The sequence below is a fragment of the Gavia stellata genome, chromosome 14 (assembly GCF_030936135.1).
Source record: "Gavia stellata isolate bGavSte3 chromosome 14, bGavSte3.hap2, whole genome shotgun sequence".
NCBI lineage: Eukaryota > Metazoa > Chordata > Aves > Gaviiformes > Gaviidae > Gavia > Gavia stellata.
Genome location: NC_082607.1, coordinates 10462146 through 10489092, shown reverse-complemented (window position 1 = coordinate 10489092; position 26947 = coordinate 10462146). Strand labels below are relative to the sequence as shown.

The window sequence follows — 26947 nt, the reverse complement described above, 5'->3', positions numbered from 1 at the left end:
TGGTTCCTTTGCTTTCTGCACTTCGTTTCACACGGATTCCCAACACTGTTCACTTTAGGATGGGTATTTATCACACACTTAAAGCCTGTCTCCAACTCATCAGGGACAGCCACTTTATCCAGACCAGCAATCTGATGTGTGGAAGTTTCAACCTCTGTATCAGTGGCTTGTCTAATTCTCCTTCCCGATCCCCCAGCATGGAATATTGCCATCACTGATCCTGCCAACGCCTGCTTAGGATACAGAAATGTCGTAGCAGAGAACCCACATTGACAAAACCATAAACACGGGCAGCTTTACGGGGAAGCTGGCATATTATACGTGCTGCAGATAACTGCGCTGCTAGGAGAGAGATAGCACAGACAATAAAATTCAAACAATGAGTGTTTGCCCAGCAGCTTGTGAACGCACAGCAGACTGCCAGAGGAAGCAGGGAGCAGCTCGTATCAACTACTTCACGGTCAAGGCCAGAGAAGCAGTAAAGGAGAACTTGGGAATGATCTGCTGACAGCTGGGACCCTCTTGGGTGGATCTGCATAAGGGATCTCTGTCCCTTAGAGACAACTGCAGCCCTCTGGTCCCAACCATCCTGCTAAACCAGGCCATGGACCCACCACGTGGGACTTCCCCCTCTGCCTGTTTTCTTCCACACTGAGCGTTTTACAAGGAAAAGGGAAGAGAAAGCAGATGCAAGTGCAAGCAGGAGTGTGGGCTGTCCCCAGCTGAATCATACTGTTCATACAGCACGTGAGGAAATACTACGCTCTTACATGTGTGCCACTGAATAAATTATGCTTTTAGTAATAGTAACGAGGCTGAAAATCAGTTTTGCACACCCATGGGCTTGCAGGATTGCTGACAGGAGCTGCCCCCCATGCAACAGGTGATTCCATAAGCCGCCCTGGCTGCCCACATCGCAGGCAGCTGCCTGCACCCAGGGCTCGACCTGCACAGGCTGTTGCTTTAGCAGTTGTGTCTTCTTAATCCCTCTCACCACGTGTTAGCACTCCCTTGGCATGCTCAGCGCTACCAGCGATGGCTGCAGCTCTGCTTGGCTGGAGCAGCTGGGAGCATAAGGATGGCCTCCAAGAAGTCTTTATTTTCATGCTGATAAAGATCAAAGTTTTTTCTCTCTGCTTCACGGCAGTTCCTAGCTGGGGAGGAAGGCTTGCTCGGGAACTGAGTCATCCATCCCGGGGTGAAGGCAGCTGCCACACCGATAAAGTAGGGCTGCATGTAACACCGGGCAAATAGCAAAGGGCAGTTTGGGACAGAGGGACTGTTAGCCCCTAGCGAACCTGTGCAGAAGGTAAAGCTGTTGTTAAAGGTCATTAGGATCACAGCATATGTGTCACCCAAGGGCTTGTCTGTAGTAAACATGGGTTTGCATAGCCATGGCCTTTCCCAGCCCGCCACCCTCCTGTATCCCTTGGCGATATCACTACTGCCTGCATAATCATGGCTCTGAGAAACCCCGTGTGTAGACAGGCACCCCACTCTGCTAGATGGCACATGGGCACTGGACATGATCATCTTTATCCCAAAGTATCTAAATACTCTGAATAAAGAGTGAAAGGTGGCAGATATAGACACACAGAGAGGTGGCAATGTGGAGGAGGGTTGAAAATTTTAAAAATCCTGCAAAATATTGTAAGCCTTAACAAAAAACTTTGGGCTGTACCAAGGGGAATATCCAGCTCACAGGACTGAAGGATTCAGCTACTAGCTGGCATTAGCTGGGGTGGAACTTGGTAGGGGAAGCTTTAAGAATCCTGTTTTGCTCACTCGGAGATTATTATTGTGATAAGAAGAAGATGCCAGGGTCTCAAGCTGAGATTTAAACCTGAGGAGCTGCACATGCACCAGAAAGATGGATGTATGCGGAAAAACCTTCCTCCCAGCTGGGGATGTAAAACCATTACAGGCTTATTTGCATTGCAGGGCAAAGAGTTTATTTGGTATGTGTTACAGCGCATCTTCCAGCTCCCAGGCCTGTGAGGCTGGTCCCCAGTGGGGAAGTTAGATTCGTTTTCCCAATTACAGCATGGGAAAATAAGGGTTTAGCTGGTGAGGCAGAACAGGAAAAGGATCAGTTATAGCTGGAGTGAAAATAAATGCTTCATTTTACCTTGACTTGAACACTTTCAACCTTTGCATCCTCCTTTAAACATTTAACCTCACATTCAAAATGTAGTGTCAAGTGATGTTGCTTTAAAATGTTGCACTTGAATCTGTTGTTAGAATTTGTATTCCCCAGGATTTGGGGGCGATTGGCTGAGATTGACCTGACTCCACACACTTTCTGTCACTCACCAGAGCTGACCTTTTGGGAGAAGTTTACTAGCCACCATAAAGCTTACACCCAGCTTTTATGAAAAGGGCCAGTCTGATGTTGTTTGTGGTTGAGTAGGAGTCCAGAGGCAGGGCAGTGCAGAAGGGTGAACCAGGACCCATGGGGCTGTGAAAGAGAACCACAACTCTATGCCCGTATTGGGTTTGCATGGCAAGGTTTTGCTAGTAGGGGGGCTACAGGGGTGTCTTCTGTGAGAAGCTGCTAGAAGCTTCCCCTGTGTCCAATAGAGCCAATGCCAGCTGGCTCCAAGATGGACCTGCCGCTGGCCAGCGCTGAGCCCATCAGAGACGGTGGTAGTGCCTCTAGGATAATAGATTTAAGAAGGGTGAAAAAAAAAACCCTGCTGCAAAACAATAGCAGTGGAGAAAGAGGAGTGAGAACATGTGAGAGGAACAGCCCTGCAGATGCCGAGGTCAGTGAAGAAGGAGGGGAGGAGGTGCTCCAGGCGCCAGAGCAGAGATTCCCCTGCAGCCCCTGGAGAAGACCATGGCGAGGCAGGCTGTCCCCCCGCAGCCCACGGAGGTCCACGGTGGAGCAGATACCCACCTGCAGCCCATGGAGGACCCCACGCCGGAGCAGGGGGATGCCCAAAGGAGGCTGTGACCCCGTGGGAAGCCCACGCTGGAGCAGGCTCCTGGCAGGACCTGTGCCCCGTGGAGAGAGGAGCCCACGCTGGAGCAGTTTGCTGGCAGGACTTGTGACCCCGCGGGGCACCCACCCTGGAGCAGTCTGTTCCTGAAGGACTGCACCCCGTGGAAGGGACCCACACTGGAGCAGTTCATGAAGAAGTGCAGCCCGTGGGAAGGACTCATGTTGGAGAAGTTCGTGGAGGAGTGTCCCCACACTGGAGCAGGGGAAGAGTGTGAGGAGTCCTTCCCCTAAGGAGGAAGGAGGGGCAGAAACAACATGTGATGGACTGACTGCAGCCCCCATTCCTGGTCCCCCTGCACCACTTGAGGGGAGGAGGTAGAGAGAATCAGGAGTGAAGTTGAGCCCGGGAAGAAGGGAGGGGTGGGAGGAAGGTGTTTTAAGATTTAGTTTTATTTTCTCATTACCCTACTCTGATTTGATTGGAAATAAATTAAATTAATTTTCCCCAGGTTGAGTCTGTTTTGCCCATGACGGTAATTGGTGAATGGTCTCTCCCTGCCCTTATCTCGACCAACGAGCCTTTCGTTATATTTTCTCTCCCCCGTCCAGCTTAGGAGGGGAGCGGTAGAATGGCTTTGGTGGGCACCTGGTGTCCAGTCAGGGTCAACCCACCACAACACCTCAGCTCAGAGGAGGCAGCATCCCTTTTTGCAGTAAGTCAGCAAGTATGAGCAGGACCTCTGGGCTTACAGCAGCCACCCTCAGCGTGGGGCCTCAGTGGTGAAAAAAGAAATTAGGAGGGTAAAAAAGTAGTCAGGGAAAGGAGAGCGGGGATACATCTGCCAGCTTTGGGTATCACATCCCTGTTGGCAGAGCACCTTGGGATCAGTGGGATGGGGGGGAGCAAGGGAGCTCATCAGGACCTTTCACACTGTGGTTTTCAACTCTTTCTAAAACAGCTCTTTCAATATAATCTTTAAATAATTGCGTTAATAAAGAAATGAAGCCTGCAGTGAACACAGGCCTTTAAAATAATCTGTAAACGAGGCCAGATTTTCCAAGCTGCCTACATGGCTAGCTGGCCTGACAAATCCATCAGACTATATTGTAGTCATCATCACTGCAGAAAGTGTGTTTCAAAAGATAAAGGAAGTATTAGCTACTTAGCAGCTATGTGGCAGAGAAAGCTACCTCAGATTTCCTTCCAGTACCAGTTTGGTGGACCATAAGCATATAATGATTGGAAAAGCCTCTTTTGTCAGATCAGGAGGGGATATTTAGTGGCTGAGAAATGGTTTTATGTGTTAATGCCTTTGGCAGTGTTTCATTCTCAAATTTCTTACGAGATACATGTGTGAACACAAAATTCAGTCAATTGTAAAAATATTTGGGGCAAAATCAAACGTAAGGCCAGATGTTGCTCGCCCTAGTTCTAAAAGAAGTGCCTTTTATTCACGGCTTTCACACCAGCTGAAGTTGGTCTTGATAGGAACACCAAAAATACGAAATATCTGAGGACAGATAATCCTAAAACAGCAATAAAAAGTGTAGGAAGAGATCAAAACTCTTCACACTTCTGAGTTTAAAGGAGGTGAGATCTCTGTGGACCAAATACGTGTTACTCTGTCCATCAGAGGAGCTTCTTACTCCATCTGGGGCATTTGGTGCCGGTAGCTCTTAACACTGTGTTTTGTCTCCATCTGGAGCACAGGAGAAGCTGAAGTTGGGAGAGCTGTAACCGCAGACACCCCCTGCCCCAGCCAGGTCCCGTGACGGGAGGCAGGCAGCTGGGCTGCACGCTGGTGAGCGCGTGGCCACCTCTCCTGCAAGTGTGGCCCTTAGAAATGTCTTTGACCATCCATGCCTTGTTAAAAAAGCCCGCTCTCTAAAGAAATGCAGCTTTGGGGTCTTCCATTGGAGTGGCTGCTGGGGCAAGGACACAAAAGAGGTGCAGAGACCCAGCCCTTAAACCTCGGGGTGATAAAACGCCTGGGGCAGATGCTTTGGGGAGTATCCTTGGCTCGGCGAGGCTGGGAGCAGGGGCCCACGGTGCCCTTCTGAGAACCAGCTTGCCCTTTCTGTACAGGTCAGTATGGCCAGGCCCTGGTGATCTCAGGTATCCTCCATATGCGGGAGCTGAGGACCTCTCACTGGTATGATCTGCCATTCTTAAAAGACCTTCAGTGCCTGCTGCAGAAGCAGGAGGACGTGGAGTGCCCTTGTTTGAGGACAACACAGCCTGTTTTCTAATTCTGCCTGTGCCCAGCCCACTAGAGAACCCTTTTTTCCCCCCCCCAAGAGTATTATTTTCTTCTGGTTTTAAGCCACGTTGCAGCTATGAATACCCTTCCATCCTGCACGTCACTATCAGCTCTAACAAAGAGAGCAAGATGGGCTTCTGGGAGGAATTCCTTCTGGACCTGATGCTGAGAAACACTTTTTATGAGCTGTTTACTGTCCTTTTCCAGTAAATGACTTTTTTTATAGAGCATGTTGGTCAAAACCTGCAGACTGTTGTCAGGCTGGAATGGGAAATGCCAGGACAGCGTCCAGTTAAAAGTTGCTGTGATGGAAGTTACGTGAGTGCAGAAGATGAGGTTTCTGCGTGCCCGTCTTAATTGGCACAAATGCTCTTCAATGTCAGTGAAAGCAAATATCCATGCAAAACACATTTAGTTATGAATTCATAAAGAATTGCCTGTCCAAATGAATTTTTAACTTTATGCAGCTTCTTCACTGCTGAGCACTCTCCCCTCAGCCAGGACAAGGTACAATCCTGCTCTGGCCGAAGAGGGTTTTTTGGGACGCAGGAGCTTTCCATGAAGTCCTCGCCCAGACTGTCCCAAGGCTGCACACTCCTCGGAGGTGTTGTTGAAATACTGTCTGTAGGACTGGGCTTGCTCTTAGACCTGGCGACTGCTTTTAGAGAAAGGTTTTACGTTTTCTAAGGTGGTTGTCATCACAGTAGAGCTGTTGGTTTGTCCTCAGCTCCTCCTGCCTAAGAAACATTAAACATTAGCTACAGACTACTGGTTGAAGAGGAGGCATATGGAAAAGACTTTCTGCACTACTGGAAATAAGTGTGGTAATGATTCCAGAATGCAGACCCGAGGGGAAATGAGCTGGGCTCTTGCCACGTGAAGGCCAATCATTTTACAACACAGAAATGCAGTTTTCTTGTTCTTTTTGAAGAAAATATTCCTTGTTTTTAAAACGAAGGTTGCAGGAGTTTTGATGCTGATTAGTCATCATTCCAAACAAGGTTCTTCAGTGGGTTACCAACCTGCAGCCCAATGCAAATTATTTCAGCAGCTGACAGTCACATACTGCAATGACCCAGCTACCTAATAACCTTGCCTAGAGTCAGGCACCAAGAGAAAAATTAATTTTAACACGTCTAGATCAGCAAAAACTAGAACAGCAAGAGCTAAGTACAGGGAGTACAGTGGTGGGGTCAGGAAGGAGAAAGTGTTGCTGCCAGCTGGATCCAGCACTCCGCATGCTGCTGCCCTGAGGATTGATCCACGATCCTGTGCCAGGGGGGATGGAGCTAAGCACTGCTTATGGGGCTGGGGATGAGGCTAACCCTATTGCTCCTACATCCTGCAGCTGCTCCATGCACCGTAGCTTCACCATGTGTGCTGCTTGGGGTCCTGCACAGATCCGAAAGGAGAGAAATCACAGCAGGACTGGCACTAAGAGGTGCTTTCCTGCAACAAACAGGAACTGCAATAGCAGGAGATAAGTCTGGAAGGGCTTTGGAGAGGGTAGTTGATCTGTCCCATGCCCCACAGTAGGACGACCTGAACCACCCTAGACTGGTTTTTGTTTGCCGTGTCTCTGCAGTTCCTCATGTTCTTCTCGTCCATCACAAGCAGCTCCCCTGCTCTCTGCCCCATCAATTACCACAAAAGTCACATTATTTTCAGCCAGTTCTCTCTTTCCTGCTGTGACCATAGCAATAAAGCTTAGGGAATGCAAAGCACTAATATGTAAATGTTGGCTGATGTGCCAGCACCAGTCAATGCCCTCCACCTGCGCCAGGGAAGCTGGCACCCACCAGAGCCTCCCTGCTTTGATGCAGCAGGATCAGCCCTGCCCCAGCAGCACTGAGTTACCTGGAGATGCAATTCAGCCCAGGAAGGTGAAGCAGCTTCCTAGGATCTGCAAATCTGCCTTGCTGCAATGCAAGACTGCAAGATCAGGGTGTCAGGCTTGATCTCTGCTCTGCAGGACACAGGAGAAGGCAATAAAGCCTTGCAGTTACTAGACCTGTAAGAGAAACTGCTCCGCTCAGTTTGTCCCAGCCGCTGCATTGGATTTCATGCATGCTGCGCCCAACTGGAGCTACATGGGCTGTTTAGTTTGGCAAGGGTGGTGCAGCCTGGCCTCAGAGCTGGGAACAGTCACCCCCAACCATAGCTTGGCTGCAAAACTGCAAAGCAATTTCTGTACTGGGCAGGGTGCAGAGGAGCCAAGCGTGTGTCACAGATATACTTCAACACATGATCCTGCTGCTTTTTACGCACAGCATAGCGCCTGCGCAAACATGCATATGGCTGGATAGAGAGATATGCATTTAAGGATAACCTATTTTTTCCCCTTGGTAAATATCCTTATCCAAAATCAGCTTATGGGAAGTTTGTGAGTCTTATCTTGTTCTGCAATTTTCCTGCTTTACGCAGTCACTAATAGTTCCCTATTTATTAGCACTGGCACATATCCATGCCGTCTCCCAAGCCCTGGGCTTGCAGGAATGTGTACAGCCCTGCTCTGCTTCTGCTCACCGTGGATTTTGGAGGCTGTGGGATGGCTGAGTCTTGTAGGAGCTGGGGGAACTTTGTGCCAGCATGAGTAAAATGGAGGAGGAGGCAAAATTTAGACAGGCAGAAAAATAGAAAAGCGAGGAGAAAGTTCAGAGAAAACGAGAACAAAATGTTCATAAATGTATTACGGACTAGAAAGACAAAAAAGTCCAAATTAGTTACTAGCAAATGGGGAAATATTAGGAACACTGGAAATAATAGTGTCCTTGAGCAGCAAGAACTCTTTTTCAGTTATCAAGCACGGCCTCCTGCTCTCATCTTGTAGCAGATGAATATTGTTCATTAGCTGCCATACAGTGTCTGCGTAGTTCATTTTAGCTTGAGTTGAGCCAAAGGAAGGCAGAGTGGAGAGAAAGAGGAAAGCAAAGCCATCGTTTGCAAGCCTGACCGGCATGAAGGCCAGTGCTGTGCAGACAAGAATCCTCCTTGGAGGCCTTGTACACTTTCCAGTTCATCCCATCCTAAGCTCTCTATACCATGCAGAAGTGCCTGCGCCAGCAGCTTTTTTGTCTCCTGCCTCCAGTCTTATCCCAACGCAGAACCAACTGCACGAAATATCGACCTGGTCCTAGCTTGCCAAACCACCAGGCTTTTCCCCCTTCAAACCCTTCCTAGAAACTCATTCCAGGGTGACGTTGTCCAGCTCTGAGTGGATTGCCAGGATTTAATAATAAGAAGCTGCACACAGAGCTTCAAGCCACAGTAATAACCAGGTTAGTGCACGCCAACTTGTCAATGTAGATAAATGACCAAAACGTCTGACTGTCAGCTGCGTGGGCAGTGACTGTATTCTCCACAGTTTGCAGCTAACTCTGCTTGCTTCTTCTGCCCGAAACTACCTATGTCTGACGTTCTGCATCTCGTGCTCTCTGGAAACATGGTTTTCTTTGGAGACAGTTCTTTGCACCTTAGCTAGGAGAAAGGGAGTGTGGATTCCGTAGCTTTTGACAGTCTGGTCTTGGTGGGTTGATAAATTAAGTAAAGGGAAGAGGCAAATACACCTTCTCATTGCCATGCAGCTTTTTTTTTTTTTGGTCCACAGCGATGAAGAAGGGAAGTTCACCCTGTTGATATGAACTGTAAATAAAGTCTCAAGTCACTCACTCTCCTCCATGCTTCAAAGGTCAATGAGTCCTCTGGAAGCTCGGCCCATAAAAAAACTGTAGTTAAGAGTTGTACAAAGACATAATGTGAATAACTCTGGCTTGCCACTGCTGGGCTGGAAGTGGAGAGCTCTCCATATGCTGCATGGGCAATCACTGAAAAACTCCCCTTGACAGGGAAGAGCACAATTTCAAACAAATAAAACCTCTACCGCAGAATAGAGGCAGCATGAAATCCTGGGCAACCCCTTTGCCAAAGCACGAGCTTGCCTTACAGCAGAATAAACAGGAGGCACTGGTGGTTTCACAACATGGTCCAGAGTCCCCGGACGTGATCTGTTATCTGGCAGTCAGGACAGTGAGAGGGAAGGCAGCTGGCAGGCAGCTCCCTACAGCCTGGCAGGCTGGTAACTGTGGTGGGTGATCTACATTCACAGGAGGAGTCTCACAGACTTCTTTAGACTTTGAATATGGATTCCTTGCACGGGCCAGCCCTGCTGGATAAACTTACTGATGTTTATTTCCCAAGAGTTGGTTTTAAGTAAAAAAGTGCCCAGAATTATTTAAGTCAATGTTTCTAGCAGGAGGTAAATTCAATTTGCTGTAGTTCAAAATATTATGCAGATTTCCATCTGCTTTCTTGCAATGGAAAAAAAATAGTTCCAGCTTATTAATCTAATCATAGCACCACACAGTTTTTCTCCATGATTAATGACAAGAGTTTTTGACATTAATGTCCTGGTTCTTAGATTCTGTTAATGTTGTGGGTAAGTGTTTGCAGAAAACAAAACAAAAGTCTAGTTGAGAACAGATGCCCTAATTGTAATGGAAGAACTTCACACCAACTCCTTTAAACCCCATTTCTTTAAAGGCCACTTCTAAACCCGTATGCTTACCACTCCCTTAGTACGTTTTGCAGTTTCTCTGTCTCTTTGGCATACCGCACAGCAGAGACACAAGTTTTTAATTACCCCATCAGGCTTCCTCCCCTTCTTCCTGATTGTCACCACCCCTCACTTACGGTCTATGATGACCTTGATCTTAAAGCAGCTAGCTTATACACAGGATATCAGGCATACCTTGCAAAGATGCACGCCATACGATGTTTCACAGCATCTCTTAGGACCATATTGTTTCTTGCGTACCCTTTCCAAAAGGCACCGCCTCCTCTTGAACAGACATCGGGCTTGTTTCTTGTTAGTGATGGCGGCAGGAGCTCTCAATCAGAAATGAGTTAGATTTGCTACTGAGAAGACAAGCGTTATTTATCCTCATAGTCCCTCTCTAACTTTACTTCATCCAAGCATTGCCTCCGTAAGACACTCTCACAGGTAAGTGACCACAATTATACGCTAAAAACACGTATTATTCGATAACCTAGCCAAGAGCAAAGATGTGACTTTTATACAATGGAAAAGCAGTACAGGAGATGTATTGCTAAGCTGCCAGATAAGAAGCTTACATTTAAACAGATATGATTAAAATTCATTTTACTTCTGCAGGCACAGTCACACTAACATTAATCTGGCAGTGGCAAAGTCTGTCAAGGGCTGGTCCAGCTTCCACTGGAGTCAGTGGCAAAGTCATACTGGAGGTAGGGTCAGCCCTTCATCTGTCTGGTGATGATTAACACAATAAACTGCATTAATGGAAATTCATATCCTTACAGTTAAAAATGTTCAGCACAAAAACCCAGCAGGCAGTCCTTCCATTGTGGCTTTATAGCCAGGGCATTTTCTGGTACCTGTTAAATTCACCATACTCTGCTGAAGAAGAGAATTAATGAAGCACCGTTTAAACTCGTCTTAAAAAATATGGCCTATTTCCTTCCTTCTAAGTTTCTGTATGCTAGTAGTTTGTGAAGCCAGCATCTTATAAGTGCATATTTTCTACAAAAATACTTCATTACAACTTTATTTAAAAGTCATATTAAATAAAACTACCTATGGCGTAAAGCAGGTTGGAAATACCTGTTGCCCATCTGGCCCTAACCTCCCTGTTCACGCACGCCATTATGTGGGAAGTCCCTCTGTGTACACAGTGCTCTTTGTCATTTTCTTAATAGCAATCTTTTTGAAAGGGCTTTGAAACTGTCCCAAACATCATTTCAAACACTGGCCAACACTGATATTCTAGACCCATCCTGTGCTTCAGTCTCTGTTTAAAATCTCCATGGGACTTTTTATAAGGGCACCGGTTTTCCCCTGTGATCTTTGCCAAAACTTCACCCTTCCTCCCCCAGCTACATCACCTGTGGATGCAGTGAAATAAGAATTCAACTGCGTGCTCTCAGGTGCTCTTGCAAAAGCTTCTTCACTGTTTCACAAAGCAGTAATTGTTGAGCCTTGTGTTTATTTTTCACAAGAAAGGGAAGCTAGTATCTGTGTTAATGAGTGTTTTTAACCATAAATAATCACCTAAGAATGTGCAGTTGTGTGTTTTTGCAAAGAAGGCATTTTCTAGTTACATGTAAATGAATCTCCACATTTTGACATCTCACTCCGAATATAGTAATCACATTGAGTATGCAATAAAAATCTTAAACTGAGCTTGATGGCTACTGATGAATTATCAGGATACTAAGCGGTGGTTGTAGCTGAATTAATGGATTTGTCTACTATAGCTTAACTTCCTTTGCGCATGAAGACATGGGGAAATCCTAATAAAGAGGCAACTGGTAAATGTTCAATATGTTTAATACTTCACTCCCTCATTTGGAGAACAAAGAGTTGCCTGTTTCATACTACTGGTTTGGACAAAAGCAGGGCACGGAAACGTGTAATCTGCATTTTCTGAATAGACGAGATCTACAAAGATGATTTCATGTCTCTAGCTCTTTTATGTTGGCATGCTAGCAAAATCTGACAAAAAATAATCTAAAGTGTATTTTTTTGCTAAAATTTGCAACCACAATCAGAAATATTCACAGTTCTGTTGTGTTTGTATTGCAACGTGAAGTGTTGGCCTAATCTGAACACAGGACTACCACCACAGAGCGTAAAACTGAACTAATCCTTTAAATCAGTATAAAATTATGACTCCTATCTCCTGAGAGCTAGTCTAATAAACTGATGAATATGTAAGAGTTTCCAACATCCAATGAGAAAACCAACCGTATAAAAAGAATAGAAGGACGAAGGGAAGAGAGTCTAATTCTTCTCAGGAAGCTGCTCCTGCTAATGTGATGAGGAAACTCCCACTGCGAACTGTGTCGCTTCCATCGCGTGGGACCACTCTGTGAGACCTTGTCATTGAGTAGCTTTGGAAAATTAACCGCAAAATGATTTTTCCTGACGGTTTTGACAACGAAATGTGTTTTGGTTTATTCTGCCATGATCGGACTGACAGTCTTTCTGTAAATAATTCATACAAAGACTCATGATGTGTGACTATGCAATTCAGATCCAGAAATATGCACCTGTAACATTGGTAACATGGGGAAATAAATACTCATTACAATGGATTGTACTGGGCAGTTCTAGTCAAATATGCCCTACATTTATTTAATTTTTAAAGAGAAGAGAGAGAATGATCTAATGTCGGTGTGTACCTTATCTATTAATAGTTTGTTAGGTAACTGTTGCCTTTCTGCAAGTTTAATTTTTCTGACAGCGGTGGAAAATAGTTAAACACAAAAAAATGGGACATGTGCTATTACTTTATACAAGAGCTAGCACCTTGCATTAATGTTCCTATTTCATGTCTGAATTTATTACTTTGTGCTGTTCTCACCTCCAGGCACAGGAATGGCTCATCTTTCTGACCTGAAAGGGGTCTTGTGTGCCTGAAAATATATCTGCTTTTCTCCTAAAACCAGAGGAAGGTGTTAACACCTGAGCCCATGTTTTCTCCTGGGCCCGGTGGAGATGGCAGTGCCGGGCTGCTGGGGAGCGGGAGGTCCCTCATTTGGGGAAATGGCTTCCCCCTTCTCTGGCCCAGCTCCGCAGTGCAGCTCTGGCCCCCCGGCTCCTTCTCCCTGTTTTCGTCCTTCTTCCCAGAGCTGGTTTTTGTTTTTTCGTTCTCGGTTCAAGGCCTCTTTCGAATTAACTTCTGTTCTCCCCCACTTCTACGCAAAAGCGTCCCTAAGGCCCTTGGTTTCCTGAGCCCTTCTAGCAATTTTTGGTGTGAATGTCTGTGTGGCAAATGTAGAAATTAGGACACTTATGAGGCCACCTATCCCAAATCTGACAGCTGGAGGCCGGGTGGGGAAAGGCCGTGGCAACACTCCCTGCACAGGAGCACAGAGAACAGGGTGCAAGGGCCCAGCGCCTGCACCCCACATGCGCCTCGTGGGAGCCAGGTTCCGGGCCAGCCCCTGGCTCCTGTGTGTGGGGAGCCCCTTGCCCAGCGTGCCCACCAGCACCAGCTTCCCCTGGGCATCCTCGGCACCACCCAGCGGGGTTGCTCCTGGGGAGAGAAGGGGAGGCTGGAGGGGGAGACTGGAAGGGGAGCCCTGAGCTCCTCTGTCTGTGCGGCAGGGCTGAGGGGGCCAGAGCTGCCCATGGGTGGGAGAAGGGATGCAGTCTTGCACGGGAGGAGGGATGCAAGCACAGGAGGAGGCAGGGATGCTTGTAGGGGAGAAGGGATGTCTGCTTGGAGGAGAGCTGCATAGAGGGGAAGAACGAGGGGTGTCTGCAGGGCGGGAGGAATGCATGCACGGGAGGTGGCAGCACGCGGGGCAGGAGGTGGGGTAGGAGCAGGACACGAGGGGTGCGGGCAGGGCGAGGCAGGGGAGGGCAGGACAGAGCAGCCCGCCGACGGCGGGAACGGGGGCGCGCCCTGGCTGGGGCCGCAGCTCCTCCCCGCCCTGAGTGACTCCGCATCCGCCTAATCGCCGCGCCGGGACGCCGTGATGTGCAGGCGCGCGGCCCAATCCGGCCGGGGCGGCGGGGCTGGGGCGCGCCGAGCGCGGGCAGCGGGGCTGGGGCACGGCTCGGCACGGCAGGACGGCTCGGCTCGACGGCTCGGCTCTGCGCGGCGCACGGGCGGTGAGTGCTCCCGGGAGCTCTTCCAGCGCGGCTCCGACGCGGGGAAAGCTGCCGGCGCTCGCCCCGCCGCCCAGAGGTGCGCCAGCCTGGGCGGAGCATCCCGGCGGCGGCGGGGCGGGAGGCGCCGACCGGCCCCAGCGGGGCCCGGCCCGGCCCTCGCTGCCGCCCGGCTCCGCTCCCGGCTCCCGGCCAGGCGTGTCCCCGCGCCGCCGCCCCGGGGGGGTCCCGGGGACTGTGGGGTCGGCGGGACGGGCGCGCGGCGGGGGAGCGGGCGCGGAGCCCGGCGCGGAGCCGGGGCGGGCGCGGAGCCCAGCGTGCATCAGCGCCCGCCAGGACGCGGAGTACGTGTCCGCGGGGCGCGCTCCTGCCGCCCCTTCCAGCCCGGCCGTGGCGATGAAAAGGCACTTGTCCGCTTAATTCCCCTGGAAAACTTCCCCACCGGGCCCGGCCGGCGCGGGCCAGGCGCTGCCCCGCGGCCGCTCTCCGCGGGTTTGGTGCGGCCGGGCCGGGCCGTGAGCTCCGCCGCTGGGGCGGAGAGGTGCGCGGAGCGGGAGCCCCGGCTCCTGCAAAACTTCAGGCTTTGTGCGAGCTGGTTGCAGCAGAGCCCGGCTGCAGGGGAGGGGAGGTGCTGCTGCCCGCTGCGGGCTCCCGCAGAGCAGTGCTGAAAAGGGGACTCGGTTTGCCTTTAACTTCCATCTTTTGTGCAGGATAGCCTTCCCAAAAGCAGCAAAAGTGAGGAAGTCGGAGCCGACTTCTCATCTAATCGAAGCAGGGTGAAATAAAATGAATTAGTGGGACAGCTGTGTGGGTTTATTTTTACACATCTCTAATTTGGACTGGGAGAGGAAGTGTCACCCTGCTCCACCGAACAATGGCTTCTTGTTGGGAGCCTGCGAAGGGAAGGGGAAGAGCAGGGAATTTTTCAGGAGGTGAAGCTTTAGGCTTTCCTTTGCATAGGAAAGGCTTGGGCACCCTGGCACTAGCTGTAAGTATTCTAATGGATAGCATCGAGCCCCGCTGCTCACAGAGGTTTACAAACTCTGCAGGCATGACTGTTCTCCAGTTGTAAGTTTTTATCTAAGTGGAAATCGCAGTGAGATGTGGATGGGAATCTAACCTCCAGTTAATGCTTCCTTGGGACAGGCTGCATGTGTCTGCTCTGTAATAGCATCCATACCTTCAAGCAGGGCATCGCTTGAACTCATTTATTTCTTTTCGGGAGAGCTGTTGGTATAGCTCTAAGCAAATGCCATTGAATCAGCCTCCGAGGTTGTTATTGCTGTTACACAATCCCAGTGGAATGCGTGTGCACATGAGAGCTGGGCTTCCTGTTTTTGGTCAGTCTGTAGAAGAGACTATAAAAGATAATAGATATCTCAGATAAATTGCTTTTGCATGAGAACTTGGATCCATTGTTCAACCAGTAACACTTGTGACTTCTGCAGTGAGCCTGGTAACCTGAGAAGAAAAACTCCTTAATGCCGGTAGACTCGCGCAGAGGAACATTAAAGACAACAGCTGGAACCTGGATATAAAGAGGGAACAGTTACAGAGATCGACATATGTTAGTGCTGTTCATAATGATGTATAGAAATTCAATCTGTTTTGAAAAGAAATCTTGGGCAAAGAGGAGCTGCTGGTAGTTTGTCCGTGGAGAGCGGTGTTTCGGAGGGATTAGTGGACACAAGGCGAGTCCCCTGGGTGCAATATTCTGCAGCTGATTTCTGCCCCAGGAGTGTTTGATGGCTTTCTGTGGGGTGTGTGCATGCAGAGAACTTAAATTCCAGATCTGCTGGTTTGCATCTGAATAACTTTTTTTTAAAAAAAAAAAGTATGTTATAAAATAATTTGTTAAGAGAAATCTTTTCGAAACACTGCTGTTATCACAGCCCGTTAATCTTGCCAAAAGTTTAACAATTTAAGGATGTTGCTTGGTTGTAACCAAGCTCCTTTGAAGGAATTTTCTGCTTGTGAAAGATGAATTACTCATTCTTTGTCTGGGTCAAGAGATCATAATGTGATTATTAAACTCAGTAATTCAGTGCTAGATAGAAAGAATTATGCTTAACCAGGGTCTTTGTTCTCTTATCAAAGCTAATCTGACCAAGTTTCCCCTCCTATAAAGTGGGCAAACATCTCCCCAGATTAAAGAATGCCCAAAACTCCAGAAACCTATTTACTAGTTTTGGCTAGCTTAGCTTCACAGTGGGGAGGGCTCTGGGGACTGACAACTTCATTAGGTATTCAGCTGATGGATGCTTGGATTTGCGATAAATGCAGAGGAACTCCTTCCCCTGGGGCTCCCTCACTCACTGACTTCTCTGCTCCGGGTTTCAGTTGTTGTGAGATTAAGATGGTGAGTGAAGGAATTGCAGCCTTGTTAAATGGGTTTGCTGCTGAATCCACTCATGCGGGATCTTCTAGTAACTCTTTCCTGTGTTTGCTTGGCTCTCTAGCGCAGCAACCTAACTGGCTTTGGAGAAGTGGAAACAGAACAGTTCTGACTTGAAGGAAGCAAATGAGAGTGCTACTCAATGGTTGATTGAAAAGGATGTTAGGGACAGTAATTCTGTAATTTCGCTTAAGCAGCTGACAGTGATCTAAGTGATCCAAGTGCCTTGTGAATAGCTTTATAGGTAAACTTCATCTTAGAAGTACTGTCTCTGTCTTTTGTGTAGTAAAGCTGCAAGCGCTCCACTCCTCGGAGCATCAGTGCAGGAGTTGTGGTTTTGCTAATGTGTATAGCGTAATGCATCAGGAGAAGAGAAATACTCCTCTTTTTACATGATTGGTAATGAGTTTAGGGAGGTGTGCCCATCATTTTTCTATATAGATATTTTAATCCACTTCCTTATTAAAGTAGATGGTAGTGAGTACACTTGATCACTTATGAGAGCTCCATTTAGCACTTGAGGTTGTCTTGGTGGTGGTATTTCAGGGGGTAGTAGTTTATTTGGTGACATTGGCCAAGTACACCCTATCTGTGTTCTTGGTGACCTATTTTACATAGCATTAAATGATAGGTGGCAAAACACAAAGAGGCTGTGTTTTCAGCAAACCCAAAGCTCCAGTGAGTTCTGCTTTACAGCAAATATTCCAGGGGTGGGGTTTTTTTGTTTATTTTGTTTGGGGGTTTTTTGTTTATTTTGTTTGGTTTTTTTTTTTAAAGTTACAATGTTTTGCATCTCTTTCCTTCTTAAAATGTTGAGTGCTGTGGACCCAAATCCTCAGCAGACGTTTGTCCCTCTTTAGATACAGGCCTTTTAGCTTGATCTGCTTGCCTGTGAACTGCCTGTGGCAGAGGAAGTGATGGTAAAGCAGCGTCTGGCCTGTTTGCGGTATTCCAGCATGGGTTTCGTTTAGATCCAGCGGTGCCCTGCAAAGCGCAGTCCCAGCTCACGGATGGTGTTTGACGGTGGTGTTCGAGGGTCTTGACCTGCCACTTTGGGAGGCAGGTTAAACCCGTGTAGGGACATGGTGACGCTTCTGATCAAGAAGAGAGTTAGAAAGCAAATGTGGAGCAGGAAGGACAGAGATGTCAACTGCTACAGTGTTGCTTTGCAGTTTGCAGAGAGTTGGACAGGTGAAATTTATGTGGCTACAACTTGTTTTTTATCGGTGTGCTACAGAGTAGAAATAAACAGCAAAAGAAACATGGTTTACGCTGGTGTTTTGTTCGGGTTTTGAATATCACCTTTGCCTCCGTGTATGTTAGAGCAGTAATTCAGCATAGAAAAGCAGATTCTCATCTCTCGGTGCCAGCTGTTTAAACATGTGACTGTGACAAGCTATCAACTTCCATGGAGCAGTCACAGATATTAATTTTTAACTTATTAGTTACTACTGAGAAGTTTCTTGCTATATGTGGGAATAGCCACAATATCATGTGTTAATATTTATTGACTAATTACTGACCTTTGCATACTCAGCACTTTTTGAACTAAGTACTATTGTGTATTAAGTATTCAATGTACCTTTTTGGACATTGAGCTCATGGAGTCATTAAAGGTGCTAATTACATCAAAAAAGCCAAACATCAATCCAGAAACTTCTACCACCAGATCTCTGTGAAAGGTAGAGTTAAATACTGAGTTTAAGAAGTTTACCAAATAACCTTAATGCATACGCAGAGCAAAACATTCCTGAATATCTTCTTAGTTCAAGTACGTTGCAAAACTGAGACCAACTCTTTTAATGAGAGTGATGCAAGATTGTATTAAATCAGTATTTGTTGGGTTACTCTAATGAATGTCACAATATCATCTTGCTCTTTCCTGTCCCTGGTCCCCAAACCCTTTGATAGGCATCTTGACATGTTTGCACATACATTCCTGTTGGCATTTTGGGAATTGGATTATTGCACAAGCAGCAGTGGCTGTGTTTGTGGTGAGTAGGTCTTGGATGAGCTCTGCCTGCAGCGCTGCTGGTGGCGGGGTGCATGGAAGGACTGTCTCCCCTCTGACCATCCCAGAGAGTCACTCAGGCTCCAACAAAGAATCAGCTTTTCCTGCTTGCACCATTAAAGCCCTTTTCCAGCCCGGAGGTACCTGCCACTCTCGCTGCTGGTAAATGAGTAGGTGGGAAGGGTGAGAGGTGTGATCTCATGACTGAAGGCAGTTGGGTGATGGTCTAACATCTGGGCTCTGGGTGGTGTGGCTGCGAGAAATGGTGCTAACTGGCCATCCTGGAGGTCCTCTGAGCAGCGGCAGCTCAGTTGACAGTGACTGGGCAGTTGTCATCACTTTCAGATGTGTTACTGCTGACCATGAATGCACTGCTGTTGTGTCCCTTGCTCCACAGGCTCGGGTTTGGGTGTTCATATGGGTGTACTGTCTCTCTTGGATTTATTGGATGTCAGGGAATTAAAAGCAGGTTATCCCCGGCATGGTCTCTGCTGGGAATGGGTATGGAGTGGGTGGTGCTTAGGCACAGCAGCATTTAATACAGCTTCAGTCTTAGCAGCTGCCTACTTCATGCTCTTCAATGCTGAAGTTGTAGGAGCGGGTCAGGCTTGTCCTGTCCATCCTCGCTAGTCTTTCCGGCCCTGAATGTTCTTCCTGCCTCTAGGTCAGGTTTTTCTGAAGTGGAGACTTCGATAACGCCTCTCCATCACCTTCTGTGCTGTGAGATTCACTTGGAGCGCTGCAGGGTGGCCTGTGAGAAGTGTCCTGGTTTGCACAGATCCATTTCCTGAGTGAAAGGCTAGGTTAGGTGTAGATTTCCTCTGCTTTACCAGCAAGTGGCATGAGCCTGGCTGGGTGGTATTGCCACACTGTGCCATCAGCTTGGGGACAGGGAATCCCAGCTGTCAGAAATCCTCCTGCCCCGCCTCCCTGTGCTGCAGCCCCCAGCCCACCCAGTCTCCCTTGGCACATCGCACCAGCACACCTCCCGGGGTGGCTGTGCTGCGGCACTGAGTACATGCTGCCCGTGGAGGGTGATGGATGCCCACCCTTCTAATTGATGATCGAAGAGGTGATTTGATTACAGCCAAAAGATGGGACTCATGAGCGTTTGTGGCTGCAGAGCCCAACCCTGGGCAGCAGGTGCTGTGTTTGAGTTTTCATGTATTTGGTGTGACCCTGTGTGATAAGGTGTTGGTGTACGCTATGTGATCTGCCAGCCACGTAAAGAGCAACCTGTCTTCTCATACTGGCTGAGCAAGAAAATGTGATGAATCAATGCAGCTGGAAGACAGAAGTCTCCACTTAAAAGGTCTGGAGAGTGGGGTGGGAGGAGAGGACATGCCCATCTGCCCTCTGCTCATACCATGCTGTTTGAGCTGGACGTGGTGGCATTGGAGGTAATCGAGCTTTTTCCCTAGGGTGGGCACATCTGATGTCAGTGCTGCTAAGAGGCAGCTGCCTTGACAGCAGGACTGCCTGCTTGGCCTGATCTACCCTCTCCCAGCAGGTCTGTTCCCATCAGAGGGGTGTGGACCTCCCTGGACAGGGTGCTGGGCTGTGGTGGCCGGTGCTGTGCATGGCCAGTGCACTCAGTCACTGTGGCATCCGTCAGTCTCCTGGGAATTTGTAATCTGTTGGCTTCTTTGGTAATAGATTAAAAATGCCAAGAATGACAAGCAAGTCCTGTCTGGTCCGCTTGGAGGAATTATATCATGTGTGTTCCTCTAACAGCTAGTGTTTCACATCTGGGTTTTGTGGGTTGGCGCTTGGGCTACTCAAAGCTAGTTTTGTCACTGGGTTTGTGAATGGCGTGATGATGAAGAGGTAGTCTCCATGTCCCCAGGAGAGTTGCTATCAGCAGAGATGGAGCTATCGGGAGCCATTCTTTCCCTTTTGCTTGTTTTGCTGGTTGATTCCTGTTAGTTTATCTCCACCTTTCAGCAGCTGTGAGCCATGAGGACGACTGCTGCCTGTGGAAACGCAGCATCCCTGCCAGGGGGGCTGCTTGCCTTAGGTCCCCTTCCCTGCATCCCCCTGTGCAGGCTGGTCCGTGCTCTCCAACGCCCTGTGCTGCGGGGGGATGTGCACGTTCCTGGGGGCGAATTGGCTCCTCCTGCAACATCCAGACTGTTCCTGCAGGGCGTGATGGCCTGTGCACTACTGACATTTGGGACTCAGTATGGAAGAAATAAAATAATTATTGGTTTGACATGCATCTGAGGATGTGGGGAGCAGGACAACGGTCTGAAACGGGCAACTCTGGTTAGGACTGCTGCTGATTGCTCATGTCACTCCATATGGGCCATATGCTTCTAACCAGTCTCCTTGTCTCATTTCCTTCTCTGAAATGCTTACAGCTGTTTTTCCTGCCTCTTCAGTAGGTTTTTTGTTCCTGTAAAAAGAGTGACAGCTCACGGATGCTGCTGGGAGCCCCCGCTGCATAGCTGGGAAGAGAGCCTATTGCTGTGATCTTCAAGAGAAGATAAGGTGTAGTGTCTCTGCAGGAGGCCTAATTTCTGATGTTTTGAAGTAAGCTTTTTTCTTTTTTCTTTTTAAAGCTGAGAATAGAGTTTGCTGTCTCGTTCACTCTTTCCCCATCACATACTGCCCTTTGTGATGGCAGTGAGAGAGCAGGTAGTTAGTGCTGTCACTTACAGGTGGGACAAGGACAGAAGAAGTGATGTTGGCCATGAACATAATATCTAGCGTTAAGAGGCATTCAGCATCCAGTCTTGCCGCTATGCTTATAAAATCTGGGTTGAACTTCACAGTGTTCCTTAAGTGTTGGCTTTTTTCTTAAGAAGTCCATGACCGAAATGATAGCAGTGCTTGAAGTTCATTGCTGCTGGTCCTCCACTTAGCCTAGTGTACCATCTCTTCTGTTCTGCCCTTTTTGCATTCTGCCAATAGAAGTAATTGCAGACTTCTGTAGTGAGGTTAATAATCCAGCCCTGGTCAGGTGAAGAGAGCTCTAGAGATGCTGATGCTTATGTGAGTATTTCACAGTTTATGGATGGATGGATGGATGTTAAAGGGGCATCTGAAGACAGTGAGAGAAGCTATATTTACCCTCTTTTAGACCAATGACCTGTGTACTGCAAGGAAGGTGGGGTTAATATGGCGAAGCAAATGGCTGTGTTGAGTTGGCTTGAATGCCAAGTTGAGACGGTGCCTGTAACAAACAAAACCTAGTGGTATGTTTATGTAGGAAGCCTGTGTGATCTTAGGCTCATTTAGGTGCTGAGAGCATACAAAACATCTCTGCTCTCAGTGGGTTGGTTTTCTGTTGGCCATAAACACTAAATAAGAAAAGCTTCTCTTATTTTCCAATCCTCAGATCACTTTGGTGGCTCTGCTTTGCCTTTTTTTCAGTCCCAACATCACAAAAGAACAACAGCTGTTGTGCTGGTGTTTGAGATAGGAAACCTTTTATAGGATCCCGGTGGTATGTCCATGGCTGGTGATGATTTTCCTGCCTCATCCTCCCAAGGGTCTCACTGCTGTGCAAGGAGCCACAGGTTGGCTTTTCCTCCTGTACAAAATATACTGGGGCTGTACTCATCTCAGCCTGTGTTATAAATGATACTTTATAAACTGCTATAGGAAATGGAAAATAAAGTAATTCTGATTTGTGTTCTTTTAGACTCGTGTTCTTTAGACCAAAATACACAGGATAAGTCTGGCCCTTCCCTCTATTCACTTTTCATAGCCTCCTTTGTTTTTAATTTATATATCTTTTTATTCTAAATTCCTCCCATCCCCAAAATAGAACAGACATCAGCCTGAAAGCAAAGGTTGCCAGACATTGATCTTGTGGATTATAGTGGCTTTTTGGCCTGGTTGGAGACTGAGCCCCACCCTATGTAGGCTTGGATTAAAAATAGCCTTTCATTTCAGCAGGCTGAAAACTGTACACAACACATTCACATCTTGGTTTCTGGGGCACTGGCAGCCACGGGAAGCCCTTCAGCTGTAAAATACCTCAGAAAATCTGTTTGCTGCTAATTCATCCAAAGATGCTAAGGTGACCGGTGTCAGGGAGGGGTACAGCCGAGTGTCTGACTGCCAGCCATGTAGTTATCATGGATATTGAGTAAAGTTTTAGCCATGCTTCTTGGAGGATGTGATAGAGTTGAAAACTGTAGACCACAGGCTCTGTAGTCCAGCAGCCTGGAAGGATCCCCTGATCCATCCTTGTTAGTGGAGAGAGCTGGCTGGGTGGGATGAAGAGATTAATGGATGCCGTATCACTGACCCTCAGGGGCAGGGAGCAGTCAAGGCCTTTTTTGATTCCTTAAATGCCTATCTTGGCTTAGGCAGTAGTGAAGAAAATACTGGCAGAAGCTCTTATGCTTCATGATGGTGACATCTTAGAGCGATAGCAAGGTGTCTCATGGGTGGCAGGAATACCCTGAGGCTCCGCGCTCTGGGGGGAGTGTTTGGGGATGGAAAGGGTTCCTGGATGGGGAGGTGCTTTCACGGAGGAAGGTGCAGCAGACTCACAGGTCGCTAGCTCTAGGAAGGAAGGACAGAGCTCTGGCCAGCTGAAAATGAAGGCAAGTGCTTCCTACAACTGCTGTGCTACCTGTTTGTATGAGCTTGGCAGGGAGTTGGGTGAGAACGGGCACGTATCCTGCTCTGATGGGTGGAGGCCATGCGTTGAAGGGGAGATAGCAATCCTGGCCTAAAAACACAGCCTTTTATCTTCTTGCCTCCACATTGACCAGTGTTTTGATGCCCACCAAAAAGAACAGCAACATTTTAGGGCTACACTAGGCATTAGGCTGCCAGTTTAAGTATGTCCCAGCTCAAGTGCTGTGGGGAGAAGTATGAGAGCCAGGAGATTGCTCCTGCCCTACAGCCTCCGCCTCAGTCCTGTCTGTCCAGACCTGAGCTGCACACTCCTCCCTCTTCTCATAAAACAGAAAAAATTATTAAGGGCAAGAGGTTGACCGGTATCTGGTGTGGTGATCTCATTCCCCCGCTGCCTATTGGAAAAGCCAAGTCTCAAACCCAAGACTTCTCAGGCAAGTCTGAGTGGTTGGTCATGGGATAGCAGAAGGGAAGAGTCAAGTGTCTCCTTGCTCTGGGCATCTGTCCTCTGCCTTGTGAACATCAACTGTTAACTTCTTGCATAGTTTAATTTGTTTTCCACTGTCCTTGGCCACGCTTGTGTGAGGCAGCGAGTTTTTTTACAGGGTGGTAGCAAATGCCAGCTACTTGCAGGCTCCTGCCCCCCCTCTATGGGAGAAGGCAGCATGTGGCTCATCCGGGATGTGGAAGCAGGCGGTGCTGCCTAGCAATTGAAGCCTCCAGCTTAGCCATAAGCCTCTACGGTTGTTTAGGGCTGGGAATAAATGAGCAGGGGAATGTGATGGGAGGGGGGCAAGCAGACTCTGCCCATGGCCTGTTCCACGACTCTTTAAGACTAGCATGCTCTGTGGGCCTGGAATGGTTTATGTGACCTTGTTGATCAAACATCTCTCTGAAATGCCGCCTTCTTTTCAATTTTTGTAGACTCTGCCTTGGCCTGTTCAGTTTCTGGTTCTTCTATTCTAGACTAGACCGTAAAAAAACTTAAAAAGATGAAATATTGTCTCTCATAAAACCTTTGTAAGCAGTCACGAAACTGGCTGTAGAAGGATGCTAGAAGGATTTTGTTTCTCCCAAAGCCTAGGGACAGAGCTTCAGCCTTTGTCTAACTCAGTCGCCTGTTTTTACTTCAGCTGCAAGTCAAGGGGCTATTTGTTCATATCTCAAATTCTTAAAGTGGAAAAACTGACTCCTACAGTTAGGTCTTCACTACAGACATTTTTTTGCTAAAGGAAACTGAATTTTTCTTGAAAATAATGCTAGCTAGGCTGCTTTTTAAAATTGTATAAATACAGGAACTTAAAGAAGGCAATGTGAACTGTTGCCCACTGCAGGGTCAGGTCAAGACAAGGAAAAAACCTGCAAAATACCAAATTGGGAAAAAGCACAAAGAAGAAAATCTGATGGTCTGGGAGATGAGACAGGCTGAATAACATCAGAAGTGCTGCTGTCCTGTATCAGTGTTTCTGATATCGAGTGCTGAATGAGGCTGTGGTTCAGGGAGATGCTGTGTTTTGCAGGAGGTGTCAGTGACCGCTGGTGCAGTAGTCGCAGAGGTCTCACCTCTGGCACGCAGCAGGTAATCCTGCCCCTGACCTGGGTCCCGTTAGTGCAGCTCCTGCCAGAGTTTTGTTTGCTGGAACTGCTTCTGTTGCCTTGGCTCCAGATGATGGCGAGACTGTCTTGCTAGGGGCGGGGGGGGGGGAAGGAATCATTGCAGAGCGCTAGGGATGTCCTCTTGGATTCCTACTGAAATTGTTGTGTCTTATTAAGGTGCTGGGAAATGAAGCTTAAGAAAAATCCCCTTTGTTCTCCCTTGCTTTTTTTTTTCCTGAAGATCAACACACGAAAAATATTTTGGCACTAGAAGGAAAATAGGAAGGCATGTGATTCTGCACTCAATTTATATATACGGGATTGATTTTTTGCCAATATGTTAGGGATTAAATTAGGGCTCTCCAGAGCTGAATGCACAAGGTGTTTGAAACTCAGGTTGAAGACCTTGGATAACAGAAGCTTGTACCCTCTCTGGATTAGATGGAAGGTGATGTGCAGTGGGTTGTTACTGAAACAAGGTTGCGTGGTCACCTGTGTGCCGTTTACATCTTCTTCCCTGCCTGTTGTGTTGGAATCTGAAAACTGTAGTTAAAGTCCTGCTTTTCTATATGCTCTTTCCCTCGAAGTATCTTGGCAGCTTGGCATCGCAGGAGCTGACTGGGCGAGCGAGGTATGATCCTGCTTCTGCGTGCTGGAAGTACCACCTAACACTCTGCATTGTTAGGGCCAGAAATAGTGGCTACGAGTGATGCAGCTTGTGTCAACACAGAAGGGTGAGATGAGTGTTTTTACTTCACGAGAGCATCCCACCTCTGATGTACCCCTTAGCTTCCAATGGGAACTGGAGACTGGAGCACTTTAGGTTACCATATTCGTAGCAACATGTGTGTCTCTTCCTAAATTTGATCAGGTTTGGGGTTTTTTTTAGCGTTTGTATTGGTCTTTGTCCCAGTGATGTTGCTCATGTATGTGGTATTGTCCCAGCCCTGGCCTCAGAAGCCCACGGTGCCAGGAATTTTACTCAAAATAACAGGGGAGAGGGATTGCTGATCTGCTTCTCCCACTGTCTCTCCAGTGCTACAAGGTAGAAGAGTGTCTTGCTCTGCTTTCACAAACAGTAGGACTGAACTTGCCGCCTTTGACTCTGCCCTGCTAGGAAGGACAGGGATGGTGGATGAGGTCCCATGCGTTTTCACAGTCGCTGTCCCCGTTTTTCTGGGAGAGCGCGGTGCAGCCCCTCCCAGCAGGCAAAACTGCTAAACGAGCACCAAAGTTCTCAGTGTGTCCAGAGCAGCGCTAACCAAGTGGAAACTTGAATTCAAGCTACCCATCCCTGTAATTGGCATTCATATTTTGTGAAGCAGTGCTTCAGCTGGGTCGCTTGCTAAACAACTTCTGAAAGATCACAAATCCCAGGTCCTTGTTTACGCTGCCATCGCAATCTTGTGCTCCTTCCTGCTAATCAGTAGGGAAGGGTCTGTGGAGCGTTGTTTGGGTTTGGAGCAAGGCTGTGGTTTTGAGATTCCAGGATGCTGAGTCTCATCCCAGGGACAGGCTTGGATGCTCTCCTGCCTTGGAGCCTCTGCAGCAGGACGCTAATGAGCAGGCTGATACTCCAGCCTGTCGCTGTTTTCCTTGGGTTGAAACAGTGTTTGTCTTCTGCTATAACTGCTGAGCAGCTGCAGTGGTATATACACACATATATATATTCCACTATAAATCCTGTACTTAAACATTTCCTTGACCCAGCATAGAACAAGGTGCTTGTCTCCAGCTGGTCACAGAAATAAAGGAAGCGAGTTCCAAAGCAATATTGCAATTAAGCTTTTTCTTCCTGAATTCTGCACAAAATGTTCCACCTCCAAGAATGGATTGTGAGGACTTTATTTTAGGGAATACATACGGTGTTTGTAGGTGTATGTAAAGTTATACTGTTATGAGTGGTATTGTGCAGACAAGCAGGGAGAAGGTTGGCCCCTGCTTTTAAGAACTGTTTCTGAGATAGCAACACTTTGAGGGAGGTCAATAGAGAACAAATGGAAATACATTTACAAATGCGTTCATGTTTCTCAGTGCTCCTGGAAGTAATAAGCAAGTTTCTGAATCCTCACTTAGGTAGAATTCACCTTTCCATAAGGAGAGAGGGGAATCTGGGCCTTCTGAAAACTGAAAATATTTTGAATAAGTGGCCTTGATGTCTGACCTAAACTTTAGCCTGTTCCTTTCTTCACTGTTTGGCTGAGCTCGGGACTGAGCTTTCCTTGGGGACACGGATGGGTGGTTCCAGTGCAATCCTGCCCTTCTGTTGCCCACCCCTTTGTAATGTTCTTGTTGATCTAATTTCCAGCTGGGCTCTTGCCACTGTTTTATATAAACCAAATGCTCAAGCAAAGGCAGCGTAGTCAGACTTCTTGTTGAAAACTTGAAGAACTTACATTGCTTCTGCCCAGCTAAGAAGCTCCTGGAAGTTATTGTAGCTCTCCTGGACAGATGGTTATGGCAGCACCCAGCCTACTTTAGTTAGATCCAT

The 26947-nt window shown here is 47.8% G+C and overlaps 1 protein-coding gene across 2 annotated transcripts in view; it reads left to right on the top strand.

The window, feature by feature from the left end:
* Positions 1 to 13813: 13813 nt before the first annotated feature.
* The window catches only part of PLS3 (plastin 3), a 53842-nt gene continuing 40708 nt past the window's right edge, over positions 13814 to 26947 (top strand). For both annotated transcript variants that reach the window (XM_059824633.1, XM_059824634.1), the window contains exons 1-2: positions 13814 to 13861; positions 20646 to 20796. The gene's annotated coding sequence lies outside the window, so the exon portion shown is untranslated. The remainder of the gene's footprint in view (positions 13862 to 20645; positions 20797 to 26947) is intronic.